At 42.7% G+C, this 9,792-nt stretch overlaps 1 pseudogene; it reads right to left on the reverse strand.

Moving 5' to 3' along the window:
* Window positions 1-694: 694 nt before the first annotated feature.
* Window positions 695-1,148, reverse strand: LOC150006656 (large ribosomal subunit protein eL29 pseudogene; annotated as a pseudogene).
* Window positions 1,149-9,792: the final 8,644 nt, after the last annotated feature.

Consider the following 9,792-nt stretch of genomic DNA (forward strand, 5'->3'; position numbering starts at 1 on the left):
TTATTAGTGGGTTGACTCTCTGGGGTATAGGTCCAGTTCCCTAGCCCACTTCTGTTCCAATGTGGTAACCACCTCCACATCTGGGTGGATAGAGAACTTGGACAGTTCTCAACTGAATCCTTTGGGTAGCCACCCTGAACTCAGATCTGCCTGTTTCTGGGAGCTTAGTCTCCCAGGAAGGGTTTCCATCAAGGACCCTGCTGGCTCTGCTTGGCTGCTTTTATAAGCTGGGGACACACTGGGCTTGCCTGAAAAGGGGTGCTTTTTGAAAAAGGTGGGTTTTTTGAAAAAGGCAGGCTTGTGGAATTTTCATTTCAGCCTTAGGTGACTTCCTTTTCCCGGTTTGTTGCCTAGTAACTACATTGGCACCTGAGCTGTGGGGGCAAGATGGCTACTCATTACCACCACCCTAGGAAGGTGGAATAGCGGTCAAACCTTGATCAGTTGTGCACACGGGTCAGTAGCTTAAGCAGGCAGTTGGGAGGGGGGTAAAATCAGCTACCTCTATGATTCTGAATAGGGAGTGGAGGGGTGATGACATTTTAGGGTCCTGTGTTTCTTTTGGCCATTTCTTTTTTTTCTTTTTTCCTGCCTCAGGTTTATCTGTACAAATGTACAAGACACCAGCTTCATGCAGAGAGCAGCCCAAGGGTCACACCAGTCCTTCTGTCCTCACATTGGCAAAGAAAGGCTTCTACTGTGGAGTCTTCACAGGGGACTGGGCATCTTTCAGAGCTGCAGCCACAGCTTCATCCTGGGGCTTGGTTTGAGCCTTGGCCTAGGCCTTCAGTGGGCAGAGCCTGAGACCCTTGGTGATACAGCATGAGCATGTTTACCAAGCTTGGGGTGAGCAATGTAGGCAAGCTGACTGAGCTTGCAGCTGCTGCTCTTTGGGATCTTGGACTTGACTTCCTTGGCCTTTACAAGGCCTTGGTAGCCTCTGAATGTGCACTCATGGCCTTGGTGTTGTTGGCCTGCATCTTCTTCCAGCCCTTCTTATTGTGCTTCTTGGCAAAGCACATGTTCTTCAGGAACCTGGGGTCTACCCCCTTAAGAGGTTCACATCTTTGTGATTGGGGGTTCTTGATGCTGTTTCTGTGCCATTTTCAGGAATGGTTGTGCATGGTGTAGTTCTTGGACTTGGCCATATCTGCACAGCCAGGTAGCCAGTCTCCCTGTCCTCCCTGAGACTCACGTCCCACCACTGTCTGGGAGTCACAGATGGCTTCGGATGCTATGAGGTCAAGTATTTCATCCCCATTTCTTTCAACACCTAATATACATGAATTTATTTAAACTCTTCCTGAAATAACATATATCCTCAAACTGGACCCATGGAATACAAATTCCTTCTTATTATTACCTGATGTTTAATGTGAGACTGCCTTTTCTTTATTATAAGGTCCTGAAAAGAGGACAGTTTGGAGCTGAAAAGTATTAGAAGAAATGGCTGAAAAATCCCCAAATCTGGTAGAAGACATAAGCTACAGATTTAAGAAGTTGCACAAATCCCAAACAGAATAAACCCAATAACCTCACACCACGATACATCACAAACTCGTTTTTTAAAAAATATTTTATTTATATTTAGAGAGAGGGGAAGGGAGGGAGAAAGAGAGGAAGAGAAACATTGACGTGAGAGAGAAACATCACTTGGTTGCCTCTCATATATGCCCTGATCAGGGACCAAGCTCGCAACTCAGGCATAAGCCCTAACCAGGAATCAAACTGGTGACCTTCAACTTTGTGGGACAATGCCCAACTAACTGAGCCACACTGGTTAAGGACATCACAAACTTTTGAAAACTAAGCACAAATATCTTGAAAGTGAGAGAGAAACACTAGCTCTATTAACTGATGGGGAAATCATTCTAATGACAGTGGATTCTCATCAGAAACCATGGAGGCGAGAAGAAAGTAGCATGCTATTTGTCGAGTGCCAAAGAGAACCACCAACCCAAATTCCATCTCCAGTGAAAACATCCTTCAGAAATGAGGGGTAGAGACATTCCCAGATAAAGGAAAACTAATAGTCCTCAGCCAGCAGGCGTACCCGAAAAGATAGGTTAAAGGAAGTTCTCTAAACAGGGAGGACTCAATAAAAAAAGAAATCTCTGGCCCTGGCCAGGTAGTTCATTTGGTTAGAGCGTCTTCCCCTACACCAAAAGGTGGTGGGCTCAATTCCCGGTCAGGGCACATACCTGGGTTGCAGGTTTGATCCTCAGTCGAGGCACATACAGGAGGCAACTGATATATCTCTCTCCCTCCCTTCCTCTCTAAAATCAATTAACATCTCTTTGGGTGAGGATTTAAATTAATTAATTAACTAATCATAAAAATGGAATCTCTTAGCATCAGGAAGGAAGGAAGAACAACCAAAAGAGTACAAATAAAAGTACAACAGATATTCTCTTGAGGTTTCTAAATTATGTGTGATCATTGAAGCAAAAGTTATAATATTGTGCGATATGGTTCTCAATGTATGGGAGGGAAATAGTTAAGATGATTATATTAGAAAGGAGAGTAATGACAAGTAAAGGGAGGTGAGGTTTCTATTTGTGACTTAAACTGGAATGTTGACACTAGTAGACTGTGGTGAGTTATGTGTGTACAACACCTGGAGCAACCACTAAAACGCTATCCAAGGAATCCACTCAACAGCATTACAGATAATTCAGAAAAGACTGAAAAAATATGTCCAAGTAACACACACGAAGGCAGGAAAAAGAAACAGATGAAAAAGAGGAAATAAAGAGAGAAAATACCCCTAGCAGACTAATGATTTCAGACTCCTCTCTAGTATCTGCCTTCTTTTAGATGTTTTTGGTGCCTTCAGATAGCTGTTTTTTGTATATCACCCAGAATTTAACAGTTGTCACCACTGAGCAAGTTGTTCTGAGAGGAGCTTACTCAGCCATTAGTAGCAGCAAGCAGTGTCTCATTAATCAGTTTTACAAAAATCTTTTTATTTGTAACTAGCACTCTTTCAAGTCAATAGCATCAGTATTTGTTTTATAACTTCTCAATTTGGAAAGTTGATGTAAATTAATTTCATAAATTCTATTATTTTTATGTAAAATAACTTCTGTTGTTCAGAGTAAAATTCCAATCTTTGTTTCATGTTCTCATGGGTGAGAACAGGGAAAGGGATAGTGAAAAGTAGTGAATCAGATCCAAGGAAAAAGCAAGTCATCTTTTCTTGGTCACTGACGACACCTGCTGGTGCATTTATGGCAGCGGTAGGTGCTGTGCAGTGTGGAAGGAGGCAGGGTTCCTGTAACACGAGTTTGTTTATTTACTCCTGGTCCAGATGAAAGAAAGGATGCCACTTCTGGTGCCATGAGTTAGAACTACACTCAGGGTAAGGAAGCAAAACCCACAAACTCCTCGAGACCTGATCTGCTTTCAGTGTTCCCGAGCTCACTGAATGTCACCACCACATAGACCCCACTGTCCCTCACCTGCCACATTCAATCCATCACCAAAGAGTGCTGGTTTTCCCTCTGTCATCTCTACCTCCACTTCCCTAATCTAAGTCATCATCATTGTCTCTCACATGCCTACTATGACTCACATATTTATGCTAACTCATGAAATGGCCCTCACACAGACCCTAGATGTCCCTTCTGCCCCTGTAATCCAGCTCCAGAGAGGAGCCAGACATCTTCCCAAAACACACATCTAAATCACGTCACTTGCCCTAGTAATCTTCCTGTTTTAGCATCAAGAGAAAACTTGTACACCAGGCCTACAACGTACTACGCAGCACTCCTTCCTGCCGTCTCCCGTTCCAGCCCAGCACTTCTCCTTGCTCTCTCCACTCAGCCACGGTGGCCACCTGCTTCCCAAATCCTTTCCTACCATGATCTTTGCCTGTGCTGCTTCTTTGGCCAGGTACATGCTTCCCTTTTTCTGGGCCTTGTTAAGGCCTGTTCACCCCTCAGATCTCAGCTCAAGCATTGCCTCCTCAGAGTCAGACAGTTCATTTGGGAGTTGTTCTCTAATGTAAACATGCAGTGCTATCAGCCTTTCCTCTAAGCATAGCTTTAGCCAGCATCCCACAGATTATATGCTACATTTTCATGTTTTGGTCAATTCAAAGTACTTTCTAATTTTCCTTGAAATTTCCTTTTAACCCTTTGATCATTTAGAAATCTGTTGTTTTATTTCCAAGTATTTAAGAATTTTTCCAGTCATCTTTCTGTTACTGACTTCTAATTCAATTCGATGGGATCCAAGACCACATGTTGTATGACTTGAATCCTTTTAATTGTTCAGAATCATCTTTCTAGCTGAATGTTCCCTATCACTTAAGAGAATGTGTATTTTACTACTTTGGGGTGAAGGGTTGTGCAAATATTAGTTAGATCCAATTTGTTGATGGTGTTCTTCAGTTCTTTTGTGTCCTTAATAATTTTCTGCCTGCCTGCTCCATAGATTACTGAGAGAGGAGTGTTAAGAGTTTCCCATCGTAACTGTGGTTTCGCTCATTTCTTTTTTCAGTTCTGTCAATTTTTACTTCATGTATTTTCAAGCTCTGATGTTAGGTAAACACACATTTAGGACTGTCATATCTTCCTGGTGAACTGTCCCTTTTATCATACAGTGTACCTCTTTTTTTTTTATTTATTTTGGTTTTTCAATTACAGTTGTCCCCTTTTCCCCTAATTTCTCTCCCCCACCCAACCCACCCCCTCTCCCGCAATCATATCCCTCCCCATTGTCCATGTCCATGAGTCTTTTATACAGGCTCTTTAATTAAACCCTTCCCTTACTTATCCCCCTTCTCTCCCTCCCCCCTCCCCCCTATTGACTGCTATTCTGCTCTTTGTTCTATTTAGTTCCTTTGTTTGTGTTGTTCTTTAGTTTCCTGTATTAGGTGATATCATATTGTATTTACAGTGTACCTCTTTATTCCTGGTAATTGTCTTTGTTTTTAGGAGTCATTCAAATTCTTTGTTTGGTACTGGGTTAAAAAAAAATCTCTTAGGAATCAGGGAGGAACCAAGTAGAAAAGGACACAAGGAAACTTTGTAAAGTGAGGATAATGCTCCACATCCTGATTGGGGTGTTGGCTATTCAGGGATGTACATTTGTACATTAATAATATCTGACATGGCAACTCTGTGCACTTAAGACTTGAGCTACACAATACTAGAAGACAGGCATCAGTATCTTTTGTAGGTCACAAATCTAACTCTCAGAGGAGTTAACTGCAATGTATAAACCTATATCACACACCTAGCAATAGAAAGCTGGGAGTTACGCCTATGTCATCAGAACCCATGTAATGTGTACTCTACCACATATTAGTTTATAAGTATGTACGTAGACACCTGCGCATATACATATAAAGAAAAAGACTGAGAGGAAGCATACAGAGCCTTGTGAGTACATGTTTAACAAAATGTTTTCCATCCTGACGTGAACCGACGTGCTCCTCAGCAAGTTCACCTTATTACCATCAAACAGACAGAGGTGCACGCGTCTGCTGAGGACCTGGATGCTTAGGTGGGGAGCCTGATGTGCCAGAGAAAGTGGCAGCTGAATCCTCTTGTTGGGAGCCAGGCAGAGGAAAGAGGTAGAGGAGGAAAGCTGCTCCACCCATTGCCTCTCCTGACTGGGGTGGGGGTGGGGAGTGCAGGAATGAGGCCCATTCCTTCACTGAGAACACATGAGGTGAAGAAAACCCCACTGGAGTTCCATGTACTACAAATACACCAGTGGAAATAAAAATTAAAATATCATTTTTAAAAGATCCAAACGTAAATTATGTTGAAACTAAAACAATGCTGATGAAAAATATCAAAGCTGTAAATAAATGGAAAAACATATTATGTTCACAGATTGGAAGACTCAATATTGTTTAAATGGCAATATCCCCCTAATTGTCTGATAGATTTAATGCAATCCCAATCAAAATTCCAGCAAAATATTTTGTAGATATAGACAAGCTGATTCTAAAATCTTAGTGAAAAGGCTAAGAAACTAGAATAGCCAATACAATTTTGAAAAGGAATAATAAAGTCTAAAATGTACCTGACTTTAAGTTTTCCTATAAAGTTACAGTAATCAAGATAGTGTGTTACTGGCAGAAATACACCCATATATATACAATGAATTAATTTTTGACAAAGTTGCTGATGCAATTCAATGACAATTCAGCAATTTTTTCAACAAATGATATTGGTACAATTGGACAGCTATATGCAAAAAGTGATTTTCAGCATAAACCTTATACTTTATACAAAAATTAACACACAATAAGTCATAGATATAAATGTAAGAATGCAAAACTATAAAAAATTTAGAAGAAAATTATCATGACCTAGGATGAGGCAAGAAGTTCTTAGACTTGACAACAAAAGCATAATAAAAATAAAAAATTGATCAACTGGACCTCATAAAAATGTAAAACCTGGCTCTGGCTGGGAAGCTCAGCTGGTTAAAGTGTTGTCCCGATATGCCAAGGTTGCAGGTTCGATCCCCAGTCAGGGCATATGCAAAAATCAACCAGTGAATGCACAGATGGGTGGAACAACAAATCAATGTCTCTCTCTCTCTCTCTCCTTTCTTCTTTCTGTAAAACTGAAAAATAAATAAATAAATGTTAAACCTTTGCTCTGGGAAAGATGCTGAGACAAACTACTGACTGGAAGAAAATACCTGCAATTCACATATCTGAAGAAGGACGTGTATTTAGAATACACAAAGAACACTCAAAACTTAATAAGAAAACATTCCGTTTTTAAATTGGGCAGAAGGCATGGAAAGACACTTAACCACTAGACTACCCATATGACAAACAGGCACACAAAAGCTTTCTGAAGTAATTAGTTCTTAGGGAAATGGAAATCAAAGCCACAACGAGGTACCCCTACACAACTATCACAGGGGAACAATTTTTAACATAATTCCTGTTGAGTTCGATTTTTCAGCTGTTTTAGACTTAAATAGGCATGCTGATTTCAAAACTGCAGTTAGTTTTCTTCTGTCACATCAAGATTTTTCTGTACAGCTTATCTTAATGTGACCACTCTAGGCTGGATGAAGCCTGGATCGAGGGAAGCACTAGTGCTCTCCTGTTGGCTGAGAGCAAATCTCCCTCGAGTGGAGAGGGGGAGGGGATGACCTTGGAGATCAGCAACAGGTTCATACTTGTCTAGGCTATTCAGTTACACACGAGACAGTGTGGTGAGAGGTTGTGTGCCACTCTATATGGTGAATCGTATTCCGAAGTATAGTCCGAGTTCTTGTCTGTATACAAGGAGTTAGCAGAATTTATTTTTTTATTTACATATGTACTTATTTCCTTTCCTTCAGATCGTCTGCCTCTGCTATTTCTCATCGTAAGTGCCTAAACAACCCCGATTCGTTTTGTTATTATCTGTGGCAGTTTCACCATTCCCAGTCAAAGGCCAAACATCAGCGCATTTGTCAGGCAAGCCTATTTTGCATATTTTAAAGTAAAACTTGGTGACCAAGATAAGTCTTGGGCCCCTCACAAGGTGTGCAAGCAATGTGTTGAGAGTTTACTGATGTGGACGAAGGGAAGACATGATAAATTGCCTTTATAACTATAAAGATATACACAGCTGGAGGGAACATAAAATGCTACAACAAATGGGGGAGATAGTTTGAGTTTCTTCCAAAGTGAAACAGACATTCACTTATCATATGACTCAATAATCCCACTCCTAAATGTTTATCCAAGAGAAATGAATATTTACAGTCACACAAAGAGCTGCATGGGAGTGTTCATAGCAGCTCTATTCCTCCTCACCCAAAACTGGAAGTGACGCTATAGGTGTCATTCGGTTCAGTGGGGCATGGATCAACAAATGGCAGAGCATCCACACAGTGGAATATTAGTCAGTGATAGTAAAAACAACAAAAACAAAAGCATGCATTCTTGGAACAACATGGAAGAATCTTAAATGCATTGGGCTAAATTTGAAAAGCCAGACCAAAGGCTGTGCACTCTGTGATTCAATTCATATGGCACTGCGGAGAAGACAGACTACAGAGACGAAAAAGAGATCGGCCTGGGGTTGGTGGAACTGTCCTGTATCAGGACGGTGGTGGTGGTTAACACATATAGTCTTGTGGTTAAAATCGTGAGAATGTACACCAAAAACATTTTGTCCCCATTAAACTATAAAAGGCAACATTTCAAATGGGAGGAGGCAACCAGAAGAATAAACCTCTCTCAAATGGTGGAATTTGGAGCCCTGTGACAGCTAATCACAAAAGAAGTTTTGGGGACAAGAAGCCTCTGAAACATCATAGACTCACTCCCACCCCCACCCCAGGCAAAGAGCATGCTGAGACCCTGAACTCTGCTCACCAAGGGCAGAAGGTTGTTAAATGTCCTCTTCTTTAGAGTGAGAAACAGTTTCAAGAAAGGGCCCCCACTCGTGGGACCCCCACACTGCTCAACCTCCCCTTCTTCCCCATGACGACCTGCTCTCCATCAGCAGGTCACCTGCTAAGGGACTCAGGTCAGATGTACTAATAAGAGAGACACTAGTAGAAAGCCATGGAGGACCACAGGAGAGCAAATGAGACTGTCCGTCCCCACGAGATCACTGCTGCAGACCCTTGCAGAAGCAACCTCCCACCACCCTGTAACACACATGTGTGCTCACACACACAGACATATGTGTACACACACACACCCAAGCATTCACACAGACACAAGTACATATGCACACCCAGTCACAGATACATGCACACACACCATATCTCCCTTGGGCTGTCACCTAATACAATAAAGTGGGCACACACTGGGAAACAGTGGCACCCCACACAGGGCTGTGGGCTGCAGTCAGGAGCTCCTATGCCTGTCCCTAGGGGCCCTTGGGTTTTGTGTGCCCTGCCCATTTCCTCTGTGGCAGGAGATGGTCCCAGGGATACAAGTCATTCTTCAAACACTTGCTGAGTCTCCATCACCAAACAGATCCGGCCCATGGCTCATCCTGTGTTCAGATTAGGTGAACTTCAGGTGCACAACCCACCTTAGGGTCCTCTTGAGTCCAATCCTTTGTCCACTCAAGTTCTTCTGCCCTCGGCCCCGTCCTGGGTCTACAGCATTTAACTCTGAAAGCTTGAGTCCCCGTGGGTTTCAGGTACCTACCTGCTTGATTAAAATCACTAGGGACAATTTTTTAAAATACTGATGCCTAATCCCCAACCCAGACCAACTGAGTGAGAATCCCTGGGTGAGGCAGGCATCAGGACTTCTAGAAGATCTCAGGTGACCTGATGTGCAGCCAATATCTGCCCAGAAACTGCCCAGCCTGGTCCTGCTCAGATCAGCACCAGCAGGCCCAAGCTCCATTCATTCCACTAAGCTCCTACTGCGTGCTGGTCCCTGCCCCTATAGTGCGGAAGACAGTAACTTGAAACCTATCACGATGAATCATTATAAACATCATCAGTCATGTGCTGGGGCCCTGCAGAGGCCAATAAGGAAAGCACAAGGGCAGGGAGGGGCCTGTTTAGAGTGGGGTTGGGGAAGCCTCTGTGAAGAAGCACTAATTCTAACAGAGACCTGGAAGATGAGGAGCCAGGTGGAGTGTTCCTGAGGCCTTCTTTATGGTTTACCCCTCAGGCTTCCTCAGCCAGGGGCTGGGAGAGACCTCCAACCACATAGGACTTTGGGTGAAGGGCAGTCTCACTGGAATTTTTAAACCAACTTCCGTGGACAATGTCTTTGTCCCCCTTCCCCCTTGCAAAGCCCAGTGAGTGGGACAGAAGTTCTTGTAGGTAAAGAAACAAAGATTTAGAGGA

The sequence above is a fragment of the Furipterus horrens genome, unplaced genomic scaffold (assembly GCF_987537825.1).
Source record: "Furipterus horrens unplaced genomic scaffold, mFurHor1.1.pri manual_scaffold_6, whole genome shotgun sequence".
Classification (NCBI taxonomy): Eukaryota; Metazoa; Chordata; class Mammalia; order Chiroptera; family Furipteridae; genus Furipterus; species Furipterus horrens.